Raw genomic sequence first — 26,736 nt, 5'->3', positions numbered from 1 at the left:
AATTAGTGGTGCTATATAAATAAATGATGATGATGGATATCCTGGGGAGGGATGTACTTCTGGAATCCAAAACCCGCAAGATCCGACAACTCAACAATGACGTTTTGCCTCGATTCAGATCCAAGGACGCACGAAAGTAACAAGCCGGCTCGCGAGCCTACTCGGATCCTGTAGGTTCGGACGGGCTCGGTTTTTAGAAAACGAGCCTGAGCATCTCTAGTAGCCGGGTGAAATGCGGAGAAAATTTAAGTTAGAGTCTGAGGACATCGGGAGATCACAAGATCCCTTCTTGTGAATCTTATCGAGCAGGTAAGTCAACGGAGTGCCCCTCCCGTCATGTGCCGGATTATCCGTTAGGTAAACTAGACTCACGTCTACGGCCCAGAAGGAGGGGATCCAAACCAGTATCTTGCCTAAGGCTCAGGGGATCTTCATAAGGCTCTGCTCCCAGCTGGCCGCTGACTAATGCAGAAAACCTTAATGATGGTTTATCGATCTGGTCGTAACAGAAGTAATGAACTAAATTGTGAAACCTGCCAGTGGAGTCACCAGCCATACATCAGTCAACTCCAAACAATAGTTTGATTCTGTATTTGTGACACACAGATGCTTTGACGTCAAACCAGTAGAAAAAGAAGCTTGTTAACATATTTAGTAGTTTTTCACACAAAGGCTGCATTGAAATATTCAGCCCATGGTAGGGTATTTCTTTCTATATATGAACCCAATGAGAAATGAGTATAAACACTAAGAGCCTCGTGTTTCATATTTACATGTGACAACTTGCACAGATACTAAAATAAAGCATGAAACTGACCTCAATTTCCGAGGACAATTACAGCTTTCCATGGATTGGATGTCCCGCACTATAAGATGCTTTTATATGGGCACAAGTGGGCCTAATTGTCCGGCTTGTGCTGAACACGGAGCACACCCACATTATCGTTTTTGGAAATTCCACCACAAAGACGCTGTGTGTGATCTATTTCCAGGATTGGGGCTTGCCTATAACCTCTTTACAAGCCCCCTTCCCCTCCATTACATTATTACATTGTGTAATATAATTGTATTATGATCATGCCCAGTGGTCAGGTCATGTTGGGGGTGTAGTGTCCTATGTCTGTATACAGTGTAATAGAATTGTATTATGATCATGTCCAGTAGTCAGGTCATGTTGGGGGTGTAGTGTCCTATGTCTGTATACAGTGTAATAGAATTGTATTATGATCATGTCCAGTGGTCAGGTCATGTTGGAGGTGTAGTGTCCTATGTCTGTATACAGTGTAATAGAATTGTATTATGATCATGTCCAGTGGTCAGGTCATGTTGGAGGTGTAGTGTCCTATGTCTGTATACAGTGTAATAGAATTGTATTATGATCATGTCCAGTGGTCAGGTCATGTTGGGGGTGTAGTGTCCTATGTCTGTATAGAGTGTAATAGAATTGTATTATGGTCATGTCCAGTGGTCAGGTCATGTTGGGGGTGTAGTGTCCTATGTCTGTATAGTGTGTAATAGAATTGTATTATGATTATGTCCAGTGGTCAGGTCATGTTGGGGGTGTAGTGTCCTATGTCTGTATAGTGTGTAATAGAATTGTATTATGATTATGTCCAGTGGTCAGGTCATGTTGGGGGTGTAGTGTCCTATGTCTGTATAGAGTGTAATAGAATTGTATTATGGTCATGTCCAGTGGTCAGGTCATGTTGGGGGTGTAGTGTCCTATGTCTGTATAGAGTGTAATAGAATTGTATTATGATTATGTCCAGTGGTCAGGTCATGTTGGAGGTGTAGTGTCCTATGTCTGTATACAGTGTAATAGAATTGTATTATGATAAGTCCAGTGGTCAGGTCATGTTGGGGGTGTAGTCCCCTATGTCTGTATACAGTGTAATAGAATTGTATTATGCTCATGTCCAGTGATCAGGTCATGTTGGGGGTGTAGTGTCCTATGTCTGTATAGAGTGTAATAGAATTGTATTATGATCATGTCCAGTGGTCAGGTCATGTTGGGGGTGTAGTGTCCTATGTCTGTATGCAGTGTAATAGAATTGTATTATGATCATGTCCAGGGGTCAGGTCATGTTGAGGGTGTAGTGTCCTATGTCTGTATACAGTGTAATAGAATTGTATTATGATCATGTCCAGTGGTCAGGTCATGTTAGGGGTGTAGTGTCCTATGTCTGTATAGAGTGTAATAGAATTGTATTATGATCATGTCCAGTGGTCAGGTCATGTTGAGGGTGTAGTGTCCTATGTCTGTATACAGTGTAATAGAATTGTATTATGATCATTTTGTGTGCTGAAACATTATTTATGACAATGTAGCCTATCAATTCACTGGAAACACGTCTCAGTGACGTTGTGGGTTTCCAGGAAATAGACAGATATCGCTTCAGGGTACAAATGGCGGCCTCTGACGTGTAGCTGGCATGTACACCTTCGACAGAGAGAAGGGGAAAGAGATTTGAGAGACAGGGGTGTCGTGGTAATTTTTGAGATTTGGGTTTATTCCTTCATTCTGGGTGTATAAAAAGTCCCTACCCCGACTCTTTCATTACATAACCATTGGGCGCCACGGAATAAAGCTGACATACTCCTACGACATTAAAATTTGTGTTGTTTCATTTTTCCATTGCTCCTGTATGGCTGGCGCAGGCGTTTGTTTGCAGTTAGCTCCCTGTACACACATACTGGTTTAAGAATGTAAACTATAGATTGTTTTGCAAGAGATGATGGTGCGCCGACATTGTTTCGCAATATTATTTTTACTTTGATGTTGCAGGACTGGGTGATCTCCAAGACGTTCATTTATTTTTGCCCCACGCTATGTATTTTGGCTACAGAAATGGACCTGTCTCCGGTAGAGATGCCTCGAGAATCGAACACACCTGAACTTAGGGGATCCAAGTAGCAAGCCGAGTCGGCTCGGTACTTTCGCGCGCCCTTGGAATCGAAAACGAGACAAAACTTCATTGTTACGTCGTCGGATCTCACAATTTTTGGATTCCTTTTTAAGATCCAAAATAATGGTGGGTGGGAGGGAGGGTCGGGCCCAAGGACAATTCCATCTTCCACCATTTCTCTTTTCTGCCACTGCTGTGTGGCAATGTTTCCTAGATGTGCTAGGAACTGCTGTGTGTTTGTTTTCATTGCTCTGTCACTTACCATCCAGCCAGGTCGCTGTAGTAGTTGTCCGAAAGTGTATGAAAATAATATTGTGATCTGTGAGGTTGTCAAAATGGACTGCAAACTTGAAATTAGTGTTATTTAGGTTAAGAATAACGTAGGAACAAAAAAAGAGCAAAAATAGGTGATTTTAGCATATTTTAGGATTTTTTCTAAAAAAAACAAAACCAAAACACAGGAGGGCGGTTTTGCCAAAACCAAAACCAAAACACGAAGCTAATCCAGATCCAAAACCAAAACCAGTTCACAGGGGTCAGTGATTATCTCTAGTCTCCGGGTTGGCCGGTTTAGGCAGTGGGTCTAAAACAGAACGGCACAATGAGGGCACCATCATTAAAGACTGACAGAGACTATTGAGGGCATGGTAACGTTAGTTGCTGGTGAGCGGAGGGAAGTCATGCATTTTCACTCACATTGTGGTTTGTCTGTTTTTACTGAATGGGCGACCACAACATGTGCCAAATAGATGTCAACGGCACACAGGTGGGAGCCGGGGGCAGGAAGACGCGAGCAAGCGCACGTGTGTGTGTGTGTGGTGGGCACACAACATGTATGAAGACGGGGTGACGTGCGGAAACACAAGTTGGAGAGTTTCAGCACATGAACGCTGAGAAACAAAAGAAAAAGAATGCAGAAGGGAGATTTTTCTTAAAAAAGAAATTCTAATTACATTTTCATTACTTTTTCCCCAAAGCTGCAGAAATACCCGACATCTTTTTTTTATACTACTAGAAAGCTGCTGAATCTGCCTCCTCTCTGATTGCAATAGAGTGACGTCAGGAAAATATCTTTCAATGAAAATATTAAAAACGGATCACAATTAAAGGATTTTTCTTTCAGGGGTTTAATATGCAAAATAAGCCCAACAGGTCTATGTTCAAATATAACCCTCGTCGTATATCTCATCTAAGTTTTCACATAATTCAGACTCCTAATAATAAAATAACGTGTCCGAGGGCAACACGCGGCCCGTCAACGCTCTTATGAACAAGCATTAAGGAGAATGTCCTCCTTCACCAATCCCCTAAAGGAATATGTGGGCAGCACAGTGGCTATGTGGTTAGCACTTCTGCCTCACAGCACTGGGGTCATGAGTTCGATTCCCAACCATGGCCTTATCTGTGTGGAGTTTGTATGTTATCCCTGTGTTTGCGTGGGTTTCCTCCGGGTGCTCTGGTTTCCTCCCACACTCCAAAAAACATACTGGTAGGTTAATTGGCTGCTATCAAAATTGACCCTAGTCTGTCTGTCTGTCTGTCTGTGTGTGTGTGTGTGTGTGTGTGTGTACATGTATGTTGGGAATTTAGACTGTAAGCTCCAATGGGGCAGGGACTGATGTGAGTGAGTTCTCTGTACAGCGCTGCGGAATCAGTGGCGCTATATAAATAAATGGTGATGATTATATGAACAAGCATTAAGGAGAATGTTCTCCTTCACCAATCCCCTAAAGGAATATCGTTTTTATCATACAAATGTAATACGTAAGTTTCTCTGCAAAACCCAGGTCACCCTCTTCCAAAGCTACCCCTGGCCAGGGACAGGGGGGACATCTGCTCCCCCCAGGCCGGTCCCACAGTGGGTTATCATGGGCTGGGTTACTGGACTACCTGAATTTGTTTTCCTCCGTCTAAAACATTCCTAATAGGCTTCTAAAGTTTGCCAGCACCCAGCCCCTGACTGGGACCTGCTCCTGTCTAATAGTTTATATTGCATGTGCAAAAAACAAGTTTGCAAGTGTGGATGTTTTATCCATATACAGTGAGATTATTACTGACATGCATGAAGGGATATTGTGCAGAAAATTCCTTAGATACAACTCCATGAACATATGGTGCTCCCCCCTCCCACATTATACATGCACACATGACCATATGTGCAGAGTCACACACACTCCCCACTGCTACCAGCAAGGCTGCAGACAAGCCAGGGCACAGCTTATAATGTGGGATATTAATTAGAGACATGTCATTGGGCAGGGTTGCACATTACACATAGATAAATACTGTATATATTTATGTATACTTACAAAGCCTCCCAAACCTTCCTAGCAACAGTCCCCCCAGCCCTTCTCCCATTGGACGCCGTCCCAGTGATGTCATTTGCCCAGGGTCTCCGCTGATTGGCAAGTCCGGTTGGATTCCAGAGCCCCAGTAACCACGGTAACAAGGGGGAAGCGTTGCCCAGGCTACAGAGGGAGCCCGCCCTAGTCAGAAGGAGCCAATCAGCGTGCAAGGGTTAACCAGTGCTGTGCTGGACACTATGTGAAGGGCAGCATGGAGAGCTGATGGGGGATTTGCAGCCCCTAGGAGTAAATAATCCTCAGGGATCTTGTAGCAGGGCAGAATTTCAGGATAAGCCTATCCATGCTGAGCCATGTTACAGGTAGTAACATGCAGCCATTGTGACTTGTGCAATGAGGGATGGCAACAGGCTGCAAAATATAGGGATGTATTAATTGGGACAAATTATATATATATATATAATGCAATGGACTAAATGTGTGTTTCCTGCTAGATATATTGCTTTTAATAACTTACTTGCTCTTACAGTGTAATACAATGTTGCGTGAGATTTGGAGGGTGACATTTTAGGTGCAGCCCACCTACCCCCCCTGGCTCATCTACCTACCCTAGTGATTTCCATCATAGCGCTATCTTGCGGCCAACAGAAAATCTGTGCTTGGTCAATAATCCACCTAATCATGTTTATTACCCAGGTACAGACCCTCCCACATAACCCCCTTCATCATCATCATCATCATTTATTTATATAGCGCTACGGAATCTGTTGGCGCTATATAAATAAATTTTGATGATGATGATATTGCCAACATATTCCATAGCGCTTTACAATTGGGGAAACACAGTAAACTAATAAACAAACTGGGTAAAACAGACAAAGAGGTGAGAAGGCTGCTCGCAAGCTTACATAGAATAAACTCATGATATACAAAGCATCGCACACCCTCACTATATGTCGCTTAGTACTGTTTTCACACTGGGTACGACATCCGGTTATTCCCATTTTGGTATTCTGTAGAGAACGCAGCGTCACGGATCTAAAGATAGAGACCACGGATCATCATAATAATAAGAGAACATAGTAGGAATAGATGGATACAATAGAGGAGTCATGCTGTGCAGTATTGAAAAGTAAGGATTTTGGGATTTTTTCGAAGGGCCAAATGAGTAAAATAGACACAAAGGAGCCGAGGAAGATTGGGACGTACTCCAGTTTGTGCAGCGTATCCTGCGTCGCTCTGCTCATGCGCAGAATGCGGGCGTGTTTCTGACACGTATTTTAAGAGTAATTTACTCCCGTTATTCAGCCAATTCTGCATCAGCCCCAAAGAGTCTCCAACCCCTACCCTATATCTAACCGTTACTTATGTAACTGTAGTATGGTGTATCTAACAAATCCTCAGATTCTGGACCTTTGGGGGACGCATGCTCTCCACCGCTGGCCCCCACCGGCATATCCAAAACCCAGTGTCATTGAGTTCAAACTACTAATGCTGGTCATATGACACTACCTTTGAGGATTGGGTGTATCCAGGCACAGCATGGTACTTATTGATACACTCTACTATAGAGTGTATCTAACCAACAAGTGGATAGTGGAAGTGTAGTTGCATATTTGTATGCAAACTTATTTCTTTGCTTTTTTGTGATTTTTTCCAGGTGTGCTTAACTAGATCCTGGAACCTACTCTCACGATCCTTCAATACTGGGGGCACATGGATGAGCAGGAAATGATGTAGGCGGGGCTAGAACAACCTGTAGCCAATCAGCAAGTCACAATGTCAACGTCGGCTCCCAAGTTTATGCGCCTGGTGAGTTTGAAGTGGAACGTGCTACGCATCTAACCCTTAAACATTGCCCTGCTCAATCCCAGCGAGTCTGTGCACCACACAAGTAGCCAAAGGACAAACCATGATGTGACGTCCCCTCCCTCCTGTCTGGAAGCGGCTTGAATAATAGCAAAAACAGTCCAGAGAGGTAACGTGAGCCTCCTGCCCGACACTCGGTAAATGCACCAGAATTTTAAAAGACGTTCGTAGATCCAACTTATAGTGCTTTAATCCATAACTCTCAACAGCCACGATCTGCCTGAGATAGTACCAATTATCAAAGGTAAAGAGGAACGTGGTCTGACTGGAAAAGTCGCAGATTTGTGGGAGAACGGCGTGTTGTGTGGATCCGGGCATGGTTTGGGTGGATTGTTGCATTCGGAAATGTTAGCAGGTATGTGACGACCAATGAGAGCAGTAAAGTTGTATCTGGACTGAACAAAACGTGTCAGCTCTGTCTGCCACTTCATCATGGGGATCATCCATGGCCCCACCTCGCAACTTACACGACTTAAAGGATGCTCGATCGGATTGAGATCTGGGGAATTTGAACTCTTTGTCGTGATCCTCAAACCATTCCTGAACAACTTTTGCAGTGTGGCAGGGCTCATTATCCTGCTGAAAGAGGCCACTGCCATCAGGGAATACCGTTACCATGAAGGGTGTACTTTGTCTGCACCAATGTTTAGGTAGGTGGTACGTGTCAAAGTATCATCCACATGAATGCCAGGACCTAATGATTCCCAGCAGAACATTGCCCAGAGCATCACACTGCCTCCGCCAGCTTCCCTTCTTCCCATAGTGCATCCTGGTGCCATCTCCTCCCCAGGTAAACGACGCACCCGGCCGTCCACATGATGTAACAGAAAATGTGATTCCTCAGACCAGGCCACCTTCATCTATTGCTCCATGGTCCAGTTCTGGCCCTTACGTGCCCATTGTAGGTGCTTTTGGTGGTGGACAGGGGTCAGTATGGGCACTCTGACCGTACTTTGGCTACGCAGCCCCATATGCAGCAATCTGCGTTGCACTGTGTGTTCTGACACCTTTCTATCACCGCCAGCATCAACTTTTACAGCAATTTGTGCTACAGTAGCTCTTCTGTGGGATTGGACCAGACGGCTAGACTTCACTCCCCACGTGCATCAATGACCCTAGGGTGCCCATGACCCTGTTGCCACTTTTGGTAGGTACTAACCACTGCATACCGGGAACACCCCACAAGACCTGGCGATGCTCTGACCCAGTCGTCTAGCCATCACAATTTGACCCTTGTCGGAGTCGCTCAGATCCTTACGCTTGCCCATTTTTCCTGCTTCCAACACATCACCTTCAAGAACTGACTGTTCACTTGCTGCCTAATATATCCCACACCTTTGCAGGTGGTACTGTAACGAGATAATCAGTGTTATTCACTTTACATGTCAGTGGTGATCGCTGTGTGTGTATGGGCTTTTGCCTTTGCAAGGGTAAGCCTGTTAATATTGTTTATTGTGTATGCCACATTAAGGACTTTACAGAGAATGATGATGGCCCTAGGTGTGGGGTGGTGGGGGAGAGAGAATTTGGATCTGGATCAATGTATCATCATCATCATCATCATCATTTATTTATATAGCGCCAACATATTCCGTAGCGCTTTACAATTGGGGACAAACGTAATAAACTAATAAACAAACTGGGTAAAACAGACAAAGAGGTGAGAAGGCCCTGCTCGCAAGCTTACAATCTATGGGACAATGGGAGATTGACACATGAGGTTAAGTATACATTTTGCATCTTGGCCCAGCCAGACTGCAAAGGTAGGGTGACTCATAAGCTAAATGATCCTGTCACACAACAATGTTATTCCGGGGGTAGTTGTCTTGTGTGAAATTTTGTAACAGGCTAAAGGTAGTGAGGTTAAGATGGTGGTTGAGGAATATTATAAGCTTGTCTGAATAGGTAGGTTTTCAGAGAACGCTTGAAAGTTTGTAGAACAGAGGAGAGTCTTATTGTGCGAGGGAGAGAGTTCCATAGAGTGGGTGCAGCCCGAAAAAAGTCCTGTAACCGGGAATGGGAGGATGTAATGAGGGTGGATGAGAGACGCAGATCTTTTGCAGAACGGAGTTGCCGAGTTGGGAGATATTTTGAGACAAGAGAGGAGATGTATGTTGGTGCAGCTTTGTTGATGGCCTTGTAGGTTAGTAAAAGTATTTTATATTGGATTCGGTAGAAGACAGGCAGCCAGTGTAGAGACATACAGAGTGATTCAACAGAGGAATAGCTATTTGCAAGGAAAATCAGTCTTGCCGAAGCATGTAAAATAGATTTTAGGGGTTTGAGTCTGTTTTTGGGAAGACCAGTAAGGAGGGAATTGCAATAGTCAATGCGGGAGATGATTAGTCCATGAATTAAGGTTTTAGCAGTGTCTTGTGTGAGATATGTGCGGATTCTGGAAATGTTCTTTAGATGTATGTAACATGATTTAGATATAGAGTCAATGTGGGGAACAAAGGATAGGCGTGAATCAAGGATTACACCTAGGCAGCGAGCTTGTGGGGTGGGATTTATGGTCATGTTATCAACAGAGATAGAAATGTCAGGTATGCTCTTGTTGGCGGGTGGGAATATTATTAACTCTGTTTTAGAAAGATTAAGTTTGAGTTGACGAGAGGCCATCCAAGATGAAATGGCAGAAAGACAGTCAGTTACACGGGACAACACAGATGTCGAGATATCAGGAGAGGATAGATAGATTTGGGTATCATCCGCATAGAGATGATACTGAAAGCCAAAGGAACTTATTAGATTTCCAAGAGAAGCGGTATAGATAGAGAACAGCAGAGGACCTAGCACCGAGCCTTGTGGTACTCCAACTGATAGGGGAAGCGGAGCAGAGGTGGCTCCAGAGAAATTAACAGTGAAAGAGCGATTAGAGAGGTAAGATGAGAACCAGGATAGAACTGTGTCTTGAAGACCTAGGGATTGCAGTGTTTGTATGAGAAGAGAGTGGTCAACGGTGTCAAATGCAGCCGAGAGATCAAGGAGAATTAGGAGAGAGTAATGGCGTTCAGTCTTAGCAGTGATCAGATCATTAACAACCTTGGTCAGCGCAGTCTCTGTGGAGTGTTGAGAACGAAAGCCAGACTGAAGAGGATCCAACAGGTTGTTTGCGGAAAGAAAGCGTGTGAGGCGAGTGTAGGCAAGTCTCTCTAGAAGCTTGGAGGGGCAAGGGAGCTGAGAGATGGGACGGTAATTTGAGAGAGAGTTTGGGTCGGAGTTTTGTTTTTTTAGAATAGGAGTAATCACTGCATGCTTGTATAGTGATGGAAAGATGCCAGTAGAGAGTGAGAGATTACAGATTTGAGTTAGAGGTGAAATGAGCACAGAAGACAGGGATCTACCAATTTGCGAGGGAATAGGATCAAGAGGACAGGAGGTAGAGTAGGAAGATAAGAAGAGCGTAGAAATTTCCTCTTCATTTGTGGGGTCAAATGAAGAAAGGGTGTCAGAGGGTAGTGGGAAGGAAATGAGCTGATGGCTTGTTGAGGAAGAGGATACCATTTCTAGTCTGATCTTGTCAATCTTGTCCTTGAAGTAGGAAGCAAGATCCTGAGCACTGATAGTAGATGGAGGGTTCGGGGTGGGAGGATTGAGAAGATGATTAAATGTATTGAAAAGGCGTTTGGGGTTAGAAGCCTGAGCATAGATAAGAGATTGAAAGTATGTTTGTTTTGCAGTGTCCAGAGCATTTCGATAGGAGTGGTAGACAGAAGTATATGTGAAGAAGTCATTAGAGCTTCGAGATTTACGCCAGTGACGTTCTGCTTTACGGGAATGTATTGGTCCAAAGGTACCACAGTTGCAGTTGGCACCAATTTATGAGCTTATTTTTCATCTCAAGAGCAACCGCTGACGTTTTCCCTGCAGTCACCATTGTTGGAGCTCACAGAGAGCCACACACAAACAACTGCATCCAAATCAGCACTTAACCCCCTTTGTTTCTTCTAAGGGACCGATGCCAATAGTACTCTTTCAGTGTCTACTGAAGGAAAATTAGCTAGCTAGTGCCCTCTTGTGGCTGAGTCCTGCTTTTACATCCATCTTTAGATCTTGCTATCCAGGGTTGTATACGGACACAGGATGTCATTTACAAAGTGCACCTGATGTGCAGTGGACAAACTTTGGTTTTGCACTGTTGCGATCCGCCCAGTATACAACAAAGTGTGTGCTTCCCCTCAATCCCCTCTAGGGTATGGCTCCACAAACCTAGACTCACTTCAAATGTAAAAAGAGGTGCACTATGCACAAAATATCCACAAATACTAGAAATAAAATAAACATCTAATACACAAGACCCGTCACCTGGAAAATATCTTTCACAGTGTGAAACTTGTGACCAACTGAGCATGTCGCAGTAAGAAAGGGTTAAATCACAAAGCAAAGCGCGGTCAAAAACTTGCGTTCAGTGCGCCGTAATATACTTAGTATTCCATTTAGAATTGTGCACACAGTACATGGAAACAAGCATACTGGACAAGCATAGTATGAAATAACAGATACACTTATATACTTATAGTATGATGTGCAGATAGCATGGGTAAAACAGACACTCATTGTGGCATAATGTAAATATTTAGCATGTGCGGTCAGACACCAGACCCGTAGTCAGTCATATACAGCGTAGTGTCCAGTACATAGTATATATCGACATGTGCACGGTCCCAATGCCCACCATATACAATTATATAACCAATATATCAGCCAGGCCGCCATATAACGCCATAGTGCCACAACGGAGCATTGTAATGTAATAGTGTGCCAATACCACCACATAATACACCATAAAGCCTCATCCTACCAGCACAGAACAATATTGTTTCAACATGTAGCATCTTAATACCAGTAAGTCTTCATAATATCACCATGTGCCCTGATCATGCCCTCAAATAGCCTCATATTCCCCCATGCAACTTTAGAATATTCTATATAACCTCATAATTCCACTATATAGATTAATATAGCCTCATATGACCCTATGTAGCCTTATTATGCAACCATATAACCTCATAATGCAACTATATAGCCTCATAATGCCACCATATATTCCAATGATAGCCACATGCCTAGTGTACCTCCCATGGCTCATGAAGTACTGCCACTGTCTCTCACTGGTGAGAGACATACTTATGAAGAAGGAGCTTTGGCGCTGTGATTGGCTTTACAGCGCGAGGGGTGTGCTTCCAAGCTCATTCCAGCCAATCAGAAATCACTTGGAATATAACCTTATTGTTTGTGAACCCAATCACAGCATCTTCCAGAGCCTGAGGCTTGTCTTGTGTATTACTTTTCCAGCTCAGCAGAACATACATGTTAGAAACAGAATACTGGCTGAAAGTGTCCCATCTAACTTCAGGGGTCTGTGAGTTAATTAAGTGACATTACTGTATGCCTAAGGATTTGCAGGTTACATTCTCAAGATGGCTGCCTCCATTGTGTTCAGGCAACAGACGCACTTTAAAAAAAAATGGCAGAAGGCTAATTTTAATCTCCTCCTTTTTGACATGTTGAATGAAAGTTGTATAATATTTACAAATGTTTCATTAATTTGCATGTAAAGCCAAACAAACTCCAGGTAAAGACACATATTCAGACTGAGGCACCTACAGTATTTTCTCTCTGTACATTTCTATCTTCTGCCATTCTGCATCGTGTTATTGACAGTGTATATCTCACATATCCCCCCACATTGTAAAAAGAAAAATCGGGACACAAATAAGTCACACCCCTGGTCCGCCCATGTCACATAATCTGCCCAAACCACGCCCAGTTCTGACCAAACCCCACCCAGTTCCACCCAAACCCCACACTATCTTTAGGCCATGTCTGTTTCTGGGTCTGCAAATCAGAACGGTCCTGCCTCTCTGCTGAATGTTATACAGTGTTTCATTCCCTCCCTAAGTGGCACAAGACTCCCTTGAACATGCGAGTCATGTGGGTGCGAAAGGCTTCATCAAAACAAAAACACCTGGCCTGTCAAAAAATGATAAAACACCCCCCATAATGATATTGCACACCCAACATTACCTACCAGTTCTGCCACCACTAAGGTTTGGTTCCAAAGATGACACTTTGAGGAAGTCTTTAGTTACTCCCTGACAACTCAAAATACATTCACAAATTAATCAAATTTATGGTAACTCATTTATCAGCCTGACAACCAAGCTAACCTGGCACATGAGTTCTTTAAGAAGACAAAGACAGAACATTATTAAATGAAGTTTAATATAACAAGTTGCAATACTTAAAGTATATATATATATAAAAAAAACATAACACAAAGACATACAGTAATATTATTACAAAAAAGTTCCATAAAATAAATGCAAATAAAAACAGACACCGAAAACTCATGTACTTTCATTTAACTGCTTTAGGGAAAGCTCTTCAATAGCAGATTGACCCCAAAGAAATGACAAAGTTCCAACATCAGGGGGTAAATGTATCATAGTCCGGGTTGTACAAGTCGCCGGAAATCGGCGAGATGACAGCTTAAATTTACAGCCACGCTGCCTTGTAAAGGGAAACTTTCCTTTACTTAACCTGGGGGTAAATGCAGGCCCGGCGGTCCCATTAGGCAAGGTTAGGCACTTGCCTAGGGCGCCGGGCTCTGGAGGGCGCTGCAGAATACTAAAAGACTTTAAAACTGTGTGGCGACCGCTGACCATACCTGTCACGGCCGCCGCACAGCATTCAGATGCACGGGGAGGGGGGGGAAGAGGCTATTTTGTCACCACCGCCGCCTCTCTGCTCCGTCTCCGCCCCTCCACTTACTAGTGTCAGTGAGTGGAGGGGAGGAGACGGAGCAGAGAGGCGGCGGTGGTGAGACAAGGAGAGGAGGAGGGCGGCGATTTTTGCCGGGGGGGGGGGTGGCGATTTTTGTGGGGAGGGGGCGCCGCTTTTTTAAAAATGCCTAGGGCGCCGTGGACCCTAGCACCGGCCCTGGGTAAATGTATCATAGTCCGGGTAGTACAAGTCGTCGGAAATCGGCGAGATGACAGCTTAAATTTAAAGCGGCGCTGCCTTGTAAAGGGAAACTTCCCTTTACAAGGCAGCGCCGCTTTAAATTTAAGCTGTCATCTCGCCGATTTCCGGCGACTTGTACAACCCGGACTATGATACATTTACCCCCAGGTTAGTATTTCTAAGCATTATTTTGCTGCCCACCTCCTCCCTCTATCTCAAAATTGAGATGGAGCCAAATAGTGTCCCACAAAATCCAGTTTTAGAGGAAAGTTATCAAAGGCTCCCAAGAGTTTATCAGAATACTCCCACATCTTTATAAAAGTGTCCTAATTAGATCTGATGCAGCTGATTCTATAGACATTTGAGTTCTCGCCCCTGGGTATGGATCCACCAATGCAAACTGCATTTCTGTAGAACAAGTCTGCAAAACTGTCATTCAAACTCTTCCTGCTTAGTTAGAACCAACTACCTCCTAACATGGCAACCTGCTGCAGGGTCCTCCGTTAGTAAGGATTTGACTGTAACTCTTTCCATGTCTTTCTGCCACCGTCACACTGATGACTGCTCCTTCCTCGTGTGGTCCCAACATTATTTATTATTATTATTGTTTATTTATGAGGTGCCACAAAGGGGCTGCAGAGCCGTACATAGAGCAAGGGACAACAGTACACGGCATACAGGCAGTACAAAGACAAAGTGCAAAAAGGACAAAAACAACAAATTTAGCAGAGAACAGGCACACAGGCAAAAAGGTAAACGTAACTACCAGTGCACAGATAGAGTGGGAAGGGAGGGAGGGAGGTGGGGAGTGAAGGAAGGAGGCTAAACCTGTGACCACTAGTGTGAGTGCCACTAACAGGATCAGGGTGTCATCAGCATAAGGTGGTTCTGGAGGCCGAAGGAGCTGATAAGATCACCCAGTGAAGAGGTGTACAAAGAAAACATCAGAGGGCCATGGAGAAAGCCCTGAGGCCCAAGAGACAGTGTCAGAAAGGCCAAAGGAGCGAGGAATGTAGGAGAGGGTGATCGACTGTATCGAAGGCTGCAGAAAGGTCCAAGAGGATGAGAAAGGAGTAGTGGCCTTAAGATTTGGCAGATAAAAGGTCATTACTGACTTTAACTAGGGCGGTTTCTGTCGAGTGGAGGAGGTGGAATCCAGATGATAGAGGAGGGAGTTGTCAGAGAGGTGATTAGTGAGACGACTGTAGACTAGCTGTTCAAGTGGTTTAGAGGCGAAGGGGAGGAGAGATTGTTTTTTTTTAACCGCTACACTTTACCTAAAGCTCATCATGTCCAAAACTGAGTTCACCATCTGCCCTTTCTCTAGACTCTCCAAGCCTACCACATCTCTCTCTCACCCCCTCTCTTCTCATCGTCCCCAATCAATTGAAAGTTCTCATGAGCAGGACACTTGTGCATCCTTGTATGTCACCACTTGCATGCTCTGTACAACACTTGTTATATTCCTTACCTATTACATCTTATGTACAGTATTATACTTTTTGTATGTTTAGTATCTTTTCTGTTGGTCCTCTACGTCTTTGTAATTTGCTCTACCTCCTCATTGTGGATTTTTGTGGTGCCTTATAAATAAATGATAATAATACTGGATGGGCTTGTGAGTCATTTTTGTATCAGGTGGATGAAGTGTGAAGTGCACGGGATATCTTGCCCTGGTATGGGGTGTTAGTGTTGGAAAAGTGCATAAGTGGCAGAGAGGAACCTGGGTTTTAGGGGAAATTGGCTGCACATAAGGTGGGAAAACCAGAAACGACAGCATCCACCATCCAGGGGAGAAAATAGAATTGTGTGTTTCAGGACCAGCGTCTACAGCAGTATGGAATAACTGTATTTTAAATTTGCAGTAGTCATGCCGCAATGTGATTACTGGGAGAATGACCAGCATTTGGCCAGTGACATTATAAATGTTCACTGTAAAACCAGCCGGCCTCAGAACGTATAAAAAGACCTATATTATACACTATAAAGGAACACTACCATCAAAATTGTATATAACAAATTTATGTTTATATATAACCTAGAGAGGCATATTTTTAAAAGCTATTGTGTTTAGATAACATTTTGTTCTGAAAAATCCCAATTGTTATTGTTTTAATGTTGGAGTCAAATGCCTGTTCTTTTTAACATTGTTAACAGTGCAGCTGGGATATGAGGAGGTGATGTTCCAACAGGGGGGTAAGGCGAATGGTACATGACTATATACATAGTATACCAGGCCTTGTAGTCAGCAGGGAAGAGGCCAGCCTCTATCTCCAGTGTGAGGCCCTGAATAAATGCCCAGCTGGGCCTTATAAAGGGGATGGCCATACTTGCCATCTTTTTGAACCTCCGCTCTGGGAGACCCCAAAAGGGATTTTTAAGGAGCAAGTGCGGGGGGTGTCATGAAGCAATTCACCGATTCACGTTATCACAGCCCGCTCTCCCCACTGTGCTGTAACGCAGGTGGGGGCAGACTCATGATGACGCGATTAGCATAATCAGGCTCCACCCACCTCTGCACAATGACATGGATTGTGTCCTTGAGCAGCAGAGATGCAAATCGCCTTACATGAGAGTGGAGCAGGATCCAGGACCTACTCTCCCGGGAGTTTGAGAGAACTCCCCAAAATTGTTGAGTTTCACGGACATTCTAAGAGAATAGGCACGTATGGGTGTGACTAAACTCAGGTAACCCAGGGCTTAAGCCATTTATCTTATGTGGTAATTGGTCTTCCTGGTGGTTCATGACCCAGATGGTGGTGTGTCTAGTGGTTCATGACTTGGGCAGACTGGGAAAGAATAAGGAGTAGCCTGGTGGGCCCACTAAAAGCAGGAAGACTCTGGGGTCTGGTGCTGCCTACTGTTAGCTGCAGTGTTGGGGGATACAAACCCTGGGATGGGTGCAAACCTATGGGATCGCCATTCTAAGTCCTTTGTGAGTTTGAGTCCCAGGAGGGAAAATATGACTCGAATGTTGTCTGTTTGCCTTCTACGTTCGCATGCACAGTTACTATTTCTTGGGATTGTCGTGTAGATACTAGGCCTGATTCATTAGGGAAAGTAAAGAAAAAAAATTAGTAGCTTTGCACTTTGGCAAAACCATGTTGCATTGGAGGGGGATGTAAATTTAAAATGTGATGGCAGATTTATAGTTGGGCTAAGGCATGTTCTAGATCAACTTTAAATTGCAGTGCACAAATAAAGCTATCAAGTATTTGTGTGCTACATGTAAAAACAGACAGTATTTATCTTATGTGCAAAATAATAAACTAATTTGTACCCCTTACACTGTAACATGGTTTTGTCCAGGAGAGAACTTACTCATTTATTTGCCTTACTTACATTAACAAATCAGGGCCACTTTGTTTAAATAAATATGCTTTATTTCCTGCCAATCTCAGTGTAGGACAGTATTCCTACCAAGAATTGGTACCAAGACCCTCTACTTCCTAGTCCCTCATAAGGGGTCCGACTAGTCCAGGCTACAACTCAGGCACAACTTATGGGAAGGATTCCAAAATTGAGCCATGGGATAGTCCTTTCCTTGGGTATCATCACAAACGGGCACGGTGTAACATGTATGCAAATACATGCAAAGTGGCAAGGAGTGGGAGAGCCCATCCCTCTTAATTCCTGTCACTCAGTCAGCTGCATAGTGAGGTGATTGGCTGCCATATACAGGGAGCTCCCCCTAAGGTCTCTCCAAAACTTCCAATCTAACAGACCCAGGACACACCCATCTTTATTAATCTAATGAAAGACTGTCCTATACATTGCTGGTATAACAGGCGTGCAATATATTATACATATATGACAGTGTGACTATTCTGTACAGTGACAGAATAATAGACCTATAGTACTGTGTGTATATATATCATATGATTGGGATCGCTCCATACTTCAATAGTATAACAGTCATATAGTATACAGTGGGATAGCTTAGGGTCCCCGAGCTCTGATGCAAATTAATTGCCTCCACTAATTACACACAACGCACCCATTACAGGTGCAAACGCAGGATTTGTAGAGGGAGTTTCCACACCACGCCACCAGTGTGCGTGACCAGCATGCATGGGGTCGTGGCTATAATTTTAGACAGTGCTTGGCTGCTCTCCAACTCTTCCTATGCCCATAATATACATGGGCAATGCTGCGTGCACTACTGTTAGGTGCACGCAGCTCTCTCTTTTCAAGCAGAGCCGTGTGAAGCGGGAGTAGGGTCCAGCCACCTCAATTATACAGTGCCCCAGGCTTGGTGGGGGGTTTTCAGGCACTAGGAAACCCCCCATTGGTTTGCCTATGCATTACACCTACTGCGTCCACAGGCATCCTACCTGCACCGCCTGATTTTCGGGATGCTCTCTAAAGTCTTCCTTTCCATGTATGACCCCTTATCCGTTGACTGACCCTCTCATGTTACCCCAGAACCCACGTTTTGTATCGGAACTACAGCTGCGCCAAATGTATATTATACAAGAGCGCAAGTCTCTCTGACAATGATAATCTAGTCAGGGCTCTCTTTACAGTTGTGTCTCCCTAATTAACTATTCACCCCACATGCTTATGCCCCTCTGTCCAACACCTCCCCCTCCTCAATTATTCTTACTGGAAATAAGTACCAAGAAGACAAAAAATGGAAACTATTAGGAAATAAGTGAATAAGACGTACATACACCACATAACCATTTTTATGCTGCCGGCGAACAATGCTGCCCCTAGGCATGTGCCTATAATAAATACAACCTTTCCCATAGTACAATATGATGCATATAACAGTCTTATAGTATACATGATGGTATAACAGCAGTACAGTATTAGCATTAATAGGAGTAATGAGCCAGTGGATCATATGTTAGACGTTTCTGCCCCCCCTTTGCCCCAGGCTCACACACCTGTGTATCTGCCCATCCTCGGAGTCCAGCGTGGCATCTTCAGGTGGGTGTGTATACGGATATATACGTGTGTAACCTTGTGTATGGAGAGATAAGAGGGGGGCGATAGTGGTGGGTGAAGAGAGAAATGATAAGATGGGGGGCTTAGAATGGATATAAAAGTTATATAAAGTGGGGGGATGATTTAGGGTAAGATCAGGATGGAGGAAGGAAGGGATACTTTGGATGACTTTGGAAAGATGATGGGTGGGTGGTATAGGTGAGAAGAGGAGCGACCAAGTGGAAGGAGAAGTTTTGCAGAACTCAGAGAGTAGAAGACGAGTGGGAGGATGGAAAGGTATCGGTGGGAAGCTGGAGAGCTTTGGATGCACACTGCAGCAGGGTGAGGGAGAGCAGAATTAGATGCAGATTGCGTGGCAGAGGATGAGGAGAGAGACAGAAGGAAGTGGGGAGAGGTGGGAAACATATAGGGCAGGGTGTAGTGGGAGCAGAGAAAAGTAGGGCTTGCAGAGAGCAGGATTTCTCTGGAAATTTTGCTGCTTTATTTGAAGTGCGTAGTGTGTCTGACGTCATTCCCTCATCCTCCTCCTCTACTCCCACCCTCCCTCCAGCCTATCACCACCTCCTTCCTCTGACACTCCTACCTCTGCTTTCTATCTGCTCCACTCTTACCCTGAGTGTGTGTGTGCTGCCTCTGATCACCATCCCGTATTCATATAGACTGCAGCCTGTGTACCACTTTATACTCCACTGTGCCTCCCATCACTTTCCCTCTCACATCCCAGGATGTCTCCTCTCACCTCCTGTTTCCCTTAGTCTCCCTGGAACCTATATAGATTGCAAGCTCTTAAGAGGAGAGACATTCACTTGATCTTTATTTTTCTTGTGTATTTAGCTCCTGTATTGTAATATATTACCTGTATTCTCCATCTGACCTTAATATATGTATACATACATCGAAGTGTATTTGCATGATGTCAACGTGCGTCCTAATGCAAAATCGAGGCACTGCACAGGCGCACAACTTGCATCTATATTTAGATATATCTGCACCTATCTTGGAGGTAGATCAGAGGCGTTATGTGCAGTACAATAAAGGCGAGCAGATACAAGGTAAGCTCGCCCCTTTGTCATCCGTCTTATTTTGAGCTACACAGATCTTAAAATAGACGTTCAGGGCCTGAGTCATTAAGGAAAGTAAGGCAAAAAAAAAAAAAAAGAGTAAATGTTCTCCGGGACAAACCAAGTTACAATGCAAGGGGTGCAAATTACTGTATATACTCGAGTATAAGCCTACTTTTTCAGCACATTTTTTATGCTGAAAAAGCCCCCCTCGGCTTATACTCGAGTGAGTGCCTGTTCTCCGGTCCCTCAGCTCTTATCTTCCGCAGTGGAAGTTAAGGGCTAAAGAAAATCCCTCCCTCCCTACCAGGCACAGAGGATAGTAAATACAGGGGGACATATCCAGAGCTCCTCGTCAATGAGAAAGAGATGCAAGATGTGTGTACTGTACTAAAGACAGCCTAGTAGGAGACGGGCGCAGTACCTGGACCTGGGTTGAGCAGTTTATCTAGTAATTATTAATGACAAACATATCCTCTCCAATATTTTCCAAATTGTGGCATCTGCTATCCCATGTGAATGCTATATACACTATATATACACACAATATATACACCTTACTAATATGGTTGCTGATTTTTTGGTACATTTGGAGCCATTTTGGGAGCCTGAGTTTATTAAAAGAAGCAAGTAATTTCCCACTCTAGGCTTATACTCGAGTCAATAAGTTTTCCCAGTTTTTTGTGGTAAAATTAGGTGCCTCGGCTTATATTCGGGTCGACTTATACTCGAGTATATACGGTAGTTTATTGTTTTGCACATAAGCTAAATACGGACTGTTTTTTCATGTAGTACACAAATAATTGATAGCTTTATTTGTACACTGAAACTTAAAGTTGATGTAGGACATGTCTTATCTCAACTATAAATCTGCCATCACATTTTATATTTACCTCCCCTCCAATGCAACATGGTTTTGCCCAGGTGCAAAGTTACTCTTTTTTTATGCTTCGCTCTCCTTAATGACTCAGACCCTCACTTTGCACTTATGTAAACTGGGTGCAAGTTTTGGAGCTGATTATGATGATTGACGCATCTTAACTCTCTACCTTTACGTCTGGCCCAATGTATTTATTGGATCTGAATAATTAATTTAAGTCCCTCTAAACTCTCCTATGGCTCATCTATTCTTTCCCCTGATGCCCTCTTCCTCTTCAATCTGCTGCCCTCTCCCATCCTCACTTTGCTGCCCTCTCCCATCCACACTCTGCTGCCCTCTCCCATCCACACTCTGCTGCCCTCTCCCATCCACACCCTACTGCCCTCTCCCATCCTCACTCTGCTGCCCTCTCCCATCCTCACCCTGCTGCCCTCTCCCATCCTCACCCTGCTGCCCTCTCCCATCCACACTCTGCTGCCCTCTCCCATCCACACCCTGCTGCCCTCTCCCATCCACACCCTGCTGCCCTCTCCCATCCTCACTTTGCTGCCCTCTCCCATCCACACTCTGCTGCCCTCTCCCATCCACACTCTGCTGCCCTCTCCCATCCACACCCTGCTGCCCTCTCCCATCCTCACTCTGCTGCCCTCTCCCATCCTCACCCTGCTGCCCTCTCCCATCCTCACCCTGCTGCCCTCTCCCATCCACACCCTGCTGCCCTCTCCCATCCACACCCTGCTGCCCTCTCCCATCCTCACTCTGCTGCCCTCTCCCATCCACACTCTGCTGCCCTCTCCCATCCACACTCTGCTGCCCTCTCCCATCCACACCCTGCTGCCCTCTCCCATCCACACCCTGCTGCCCTCTCCCATCCACACTCTGCTGCCCTCTCCCATCCACACCCTGCTGCCCTCTCCCATCCTCACTCTGCTGCCCTCTCCCATCCTCACCCTGCTGCCCTCTCCCATCCTCACCCTGCTGCCCTCTCCCCTCCTCTCACCCTTTTGCCGTCACCTCCCCTCACTCTGCTGCCTTCTCCCTCTTTTTCTCTCACCTTACCGCCCTCTCCCATCCTCACTCTGCTGCCCTCTCCCATCCTCACCCTGCTGCCCTCTCCCATCCTCACCCTGCTGCCCTCTCCCATCCTCACCCTGCTGCCCTCTCCCATCCTCACTCTGCTGCCCTCTCCCATCCTCACCTTGCTGCCCTCTCCCATCCTCACCCTGCTGCCCTCTCCCATCCTCACCCTGCTGCCCTCTCCCATCCACACCCTGCTGCCCTCTCCCATCCACACTCTGCTGCCCTCTCCCATCCACACCCTGCTGCCCTCTCCCATCCACACTCTGCTGCCTCTCCCATCCACACTCTGCTGCCCTCTCCCATCCACACCCTGCTGCCCTCTCCCATCCACACCCTGCTGCCCTCTCCCATCCTCACTCTGCTGCCCTCTCCCATCCTCACTCTGCTGCCCTCTCCCATCCTCACTCTGCTGCCCTCTCCCATCCTCACCCTGCTGCCCTCTCCCCTCCTCTCACCCTTTTGCCGTCACCTCCCCTCACTCTGCTGCCTTCTCCCTCTTTTTCTCTCACCTTACCGCCCTCTCCCATCCTCACTCTGCTGCCCTCTCCTATCCTCACCCTGCTGCTCTCTCCCATCCTCACTCTGCTGCCCTCTCCCATCCTCACTCTACTGCCCTCTCCCATCCTCACTCTGCTGCCCTCTCCCATCCTCACCCTGCTGCCCTCTCCCATCCTCACCCTGCTGCCCTCTCCCATCCTCACCCTGCTGCCCTCTCCTATCCTCACCCTGCTGCTCTCTCCCATCCTCACTCTGCTGCCCTCTCCCATCCACACTCTGCTGCCCTCTCCCATCCACACCCTGCTGCCCTCTCCCATCCTCACTCTGCTGCCCTCTCCCATCCTCACCCTGCTGCCCTCTCCCATCCTCACCCTGCTGCCCTCTCCCATCCACACTCTGCTGCCCTCTCCCATCCACACTCTGCTGCCCTCTCCCATCCACACCCTGCTGCCCTCTCCCATCCACACTCTGCTGCCCTCTCCCATCCACACTCTGCTGCCCTCTCCCATCCACACCCTGCTGCCCTCTCCCATCCTCACTCTGCTGCCCTCTCCCATCCTCACTCTGCTGCCCTCTCCCATCCTCACCCTGCTGCCCTCTCCCCTCCTCTCACCCTTTTGCCGTCACCTCCCCTCACTCTGCTGCCTTCTCCCTCTTTTTCTCTCACCTTACCGCCCTCTCCCATCCTCACTCTGCTGCCCTCTCCTATCCTCACCCTGCTGCTCTCTCCCATCCTCACTCTGCTGCCCTCTCCCATCCTCACTCTGCTGCCCTCTCCCATCCTCACTCTGCTGCCCTCTCCCATCCTCACCCTGCTGCCCTCTCCCATCCTCACCCTGCTGCCCTCTCCCATCCTCACCCTGCTGCCCTCTCCTATCCTCACCCTGCTGCTCTCTCCCATCCTTACTCTGCTGCCCTCTCCCATCCTCACTCTGCTGCCCTCTCCCATCCTCACTCTGCTGCCCTCTCCCATCCTCACTCTGCTGCCCTCTCCCATCCTCACCCTGCTGCCCTCTCTTCTCCTCTCTCAATGCTACCCTCTCTTCTCTTACCCTGCTGCCCTCTCGTCTCCTTTCACCTTGCTGCCCTCCAAGCTCCTCTCACTCTGCTACCCTTTCTTTTCCTCTCTCCATGCAGCCCTCACTCTGCTGCCCTCTCACCTCTTCTCATCCTGCTACCCTCTCTCCTCACACACTTTAGCCCTGTCTTCCCCCCTCACTCTGCTGCCCTCTCTCCTCTCATTCTGATGCCCTCTCACCTCTTCTTACCCTGCTGCCCTCTCTCCTCACACCTTGTTGCCCTGTCTTCTCTTCTCACCCTGCTGCCCTCTCTCCTCTCACCCTGCTGCCCTCTCCCTTCCTCACTCTGCTGCCCTCTCCTATCCTCACCCTGCTGCCCTCTCCCATCCTCACTCTGCTGCCGTCTCCCATCCTCACCCTGCTGCCCTCTCCCCTTCTCTCACCCTTTTGCCGTCACCTCCCCTCACTCTGCTGCCCTCTCTTCTCCTCTCTCCATGCTGCCTTCTCCCTCTTTTTCTCTCACCTTGCCACGCTCTCTCATCCTCACTCAGCTGCCCTCTCCCCTCCTCTTACCCTGCTGCCCTCTCATCTCCTTTCACCTTGCTGCCCTATCCCCTCCTTACCCTGCTGCCCTCACCCCTTCTCTCACCCTGGTGCCCTCTCAGCTCCTCTCACTCTGCTACCCTTTCTTCTCCTCTCTCCATGCAGCTCTCACCCCTTCCCTCACTCTGCACCCCTCTCTTCTCTCACCCTGTTGCCCTCTCAACCTGCTGCCCTCTCACCTCTACTCATCCTGCTGCCCTCTTTCCTCACACTCTTTAGCCCTGTCTCCCCCCCTCACTCTGCTTCCCTCTCTCCTCTCAACCTGCTGCCCTCTTACCTCCTCTCACCCTGCTGCCCTCTCACCTCTTCTTACCCTACTGCCCTCTCTTCTCTCACCTTGTTGCCCTGTCATCTCTTCTCACTCTGCTGCCCTTCAAACAGCCTAATGTTCAGTAAGAAGATCCAACTCTGTATGATAAACATTTTCTCATAGAGCTGGGAACTGATATATTGTGCTGGGACATTAGTTGGCCATTTACAGGGGGCAACATGGCAGTTCTGCAACACAAATACATCTTTGGTGCTGCTGTCCACCTAGTTTTGTGCAGTTACACCTAGATTGTTGTGGGGTACCAGATACTGTTAATGAAGTTTAGGTCCTCCTGGGACCCCCTCTTGTCAGGAAAAATGCCTTTGGCACTTCCCCAAATATGGTTTAATTATGGTTACATACCTTGTTAAAGAGCTGTAGTCAGTGGGGCACTGTCATCTCCTAGACTGGTATGGAAATCAGATTATTCCAGGAATTGTAGTCGACTGCTACTTGATGGTCGGCTATCGGTGAAATAGACACTAAAGGGATAATATTAGATCACCACTTAATAGCATCCACTCGTTTGTGAGGAAATGTTGAAGGCTGTTGAGCAGTTCTCTTGAGACTTTGGGGAGCAATTTCCAGTAGGGGATCCCGGAGTACATAAGGTTCGGTACCACACCACTTCCAAGAACATAAGATCCACCAGTCTTGGCATACCAGAGGTTGGCTTCCCTTACAGCACTCAGCACATCACACAGGGGGAAGTGGAGAGACTTTAAAAGATTGTGCCTGGTTGCAAATTTTTGGGACATTCACAGGACTGCCAATGCTCAGACCCATAGACCAGGGGGGTCTGAAAGAGCCCCAGAGTTTGTCAGCACAGGGCTGGTAGCCCCTGCGAGGATGGGGTCACGCTGTTTTCTGTGCTCCCTCGCCTAGAGAGACACCAACCATGCTGGCACTTATTCTCTCCATGGCAGTGGGACCCCATGCTTGTAGTTTGGTTGAGGACCTGAGATCATGCTGCCTGTTCTTCCAATGCTGGAACATGAACATAGTCATATGGTGGCAGGAGAATGTATTGCAGGGAATTTAAACTTTATGCTTTGGGGGAAACACACGAAATGTATTTCCTTAAAGAGTCAATGACCACTGCATGAATGAAGTTGGGTTATATGCTAGTCTAACACTTACTACATCTTCTGTAGTCCAAAAAATAATGTAAGTGAAAGGACTTGTACACACACTTTCTGGAAGGTGCTCGCTTTGCTGTTTCACTGAAATTACCTGTAGTATTCAGAAACGTTAACTCTCGGTACAATGTAATTAAGTTCTATGGCAATGCTCATGAAGTACATAGGACACTATGCTGCAGGCAGACTTTGAGAGTGCGCTTCTAAAGCTCTGTTAAAGAGGACAATGTACAAGGTTTTGTCTTGATTTTTAGCAGACATTTTCAATGCTCCAACTTCCAGATGGAAGGAAGTGGGTGATGGATCGAGTTCCACAAACTATGGAAAAAGCAGTTGAGCTGGTTGAATAGTCTATGGAAACATGGATTCAGACCCATGCAGAGAGACACATAATCATGCCAAGCTCATCAAATCAGGAGCTTAGCTGGTCCCTCACCAACAGTGTCCTACCAACTCCAGCAAAGTCATCTTACACTGGAACGAGGTACTCTTCAGTCTATTCGTAAGAGTAATGGACAAACGGAGTGCCAACATCTTTCTAGCAATGGTTTCAACAGGCGGAGAATCCTGGGGACAATACTGAAGTTAAAAAGGAGCTTCACATCCTATGCTCCATTACCCAACTTTTAACTTTGTCACTATATTTAGTGGGTCTGTTCTTGCTGTAGGAGACAGGATTAGGAATGATCAAACCAGTTTTGCTCCTTATACTTTGTTAAGTACAATCTATCCTTTGTGGGTAGAGTTGTCAAGTGTAGGTATTCTCTTTTCTCAGGGACTGGTAAATGCTGGTTTAGTGAAGAACATAATAAATACCTCAAATGATCTCCTGGCTTATGTTGCCCCAAACTTAAAAGCTATGAGGCACTAGTAAGTGACAGCGAGTGAGTTTAAATCTGTACCAAGGAATCTGTTCCACTTTCACAATCCAGCGCCCCGAGAGGTTTCCCAGACCAGGTATTGAGAAGAGGGCTCACGTTAGACAACTCCCGGAGAATTCTTCGACAGATAACAGATATTGACTTCACGGGAGCCTGCACTGGAACAGAACAGCTAGAATCTGATTGGATGTGATGAGTTACAGCCGTTCTTCTGACCATGCACCAGTTTTCATAAATGACTCCCCATCCATATTAGGATTTGAAT

At 46.1% G+C, this 26,736-nt stretch overlaps 1 protein-coding gene across 4 annotated transcripts in view; it reads right to left on the bottom strand.

The window, feature by feature from the left end:
- Positions 1–19,506, bottom strand: part of KDM6B (lysine demethylase 6B) — a 67,931-nt gene extending 48,425 nt beyond the window's left edge. For all 4 annotated transcript variants that reach the window (XM_075206424.1, XM_075206430.1, XM_075206431.1 and 1 more), the window contains exon 1: positions 18,940–19,506. The gene's annotated coding sequence lies outside the window, so the exon portion shown is untranslated. The remainder of the gene's footprint in view (positions 1–18,939) is intronic.
- Positions 19,507–26,736: the final 7,230 nt, after the last annotated feature.

This window comes from Mixophyes fleayi, chromosome 4 (genome assembly GCF_038048845.1).
Source record: "Mixophyes fleayi isolate aMixFle1 chromosome 4, aMixFle1.hap1, whole genome shotgun sequence".
NCBI lineage: Eukaryota > Metazoa > Chordata > Amphibia > Anura > Limnodynastidae > Mixophyes > Mixophyes fleayi.
This window is presented reverse-complemented; position numbering and strand designations above follow the sequence as displayed.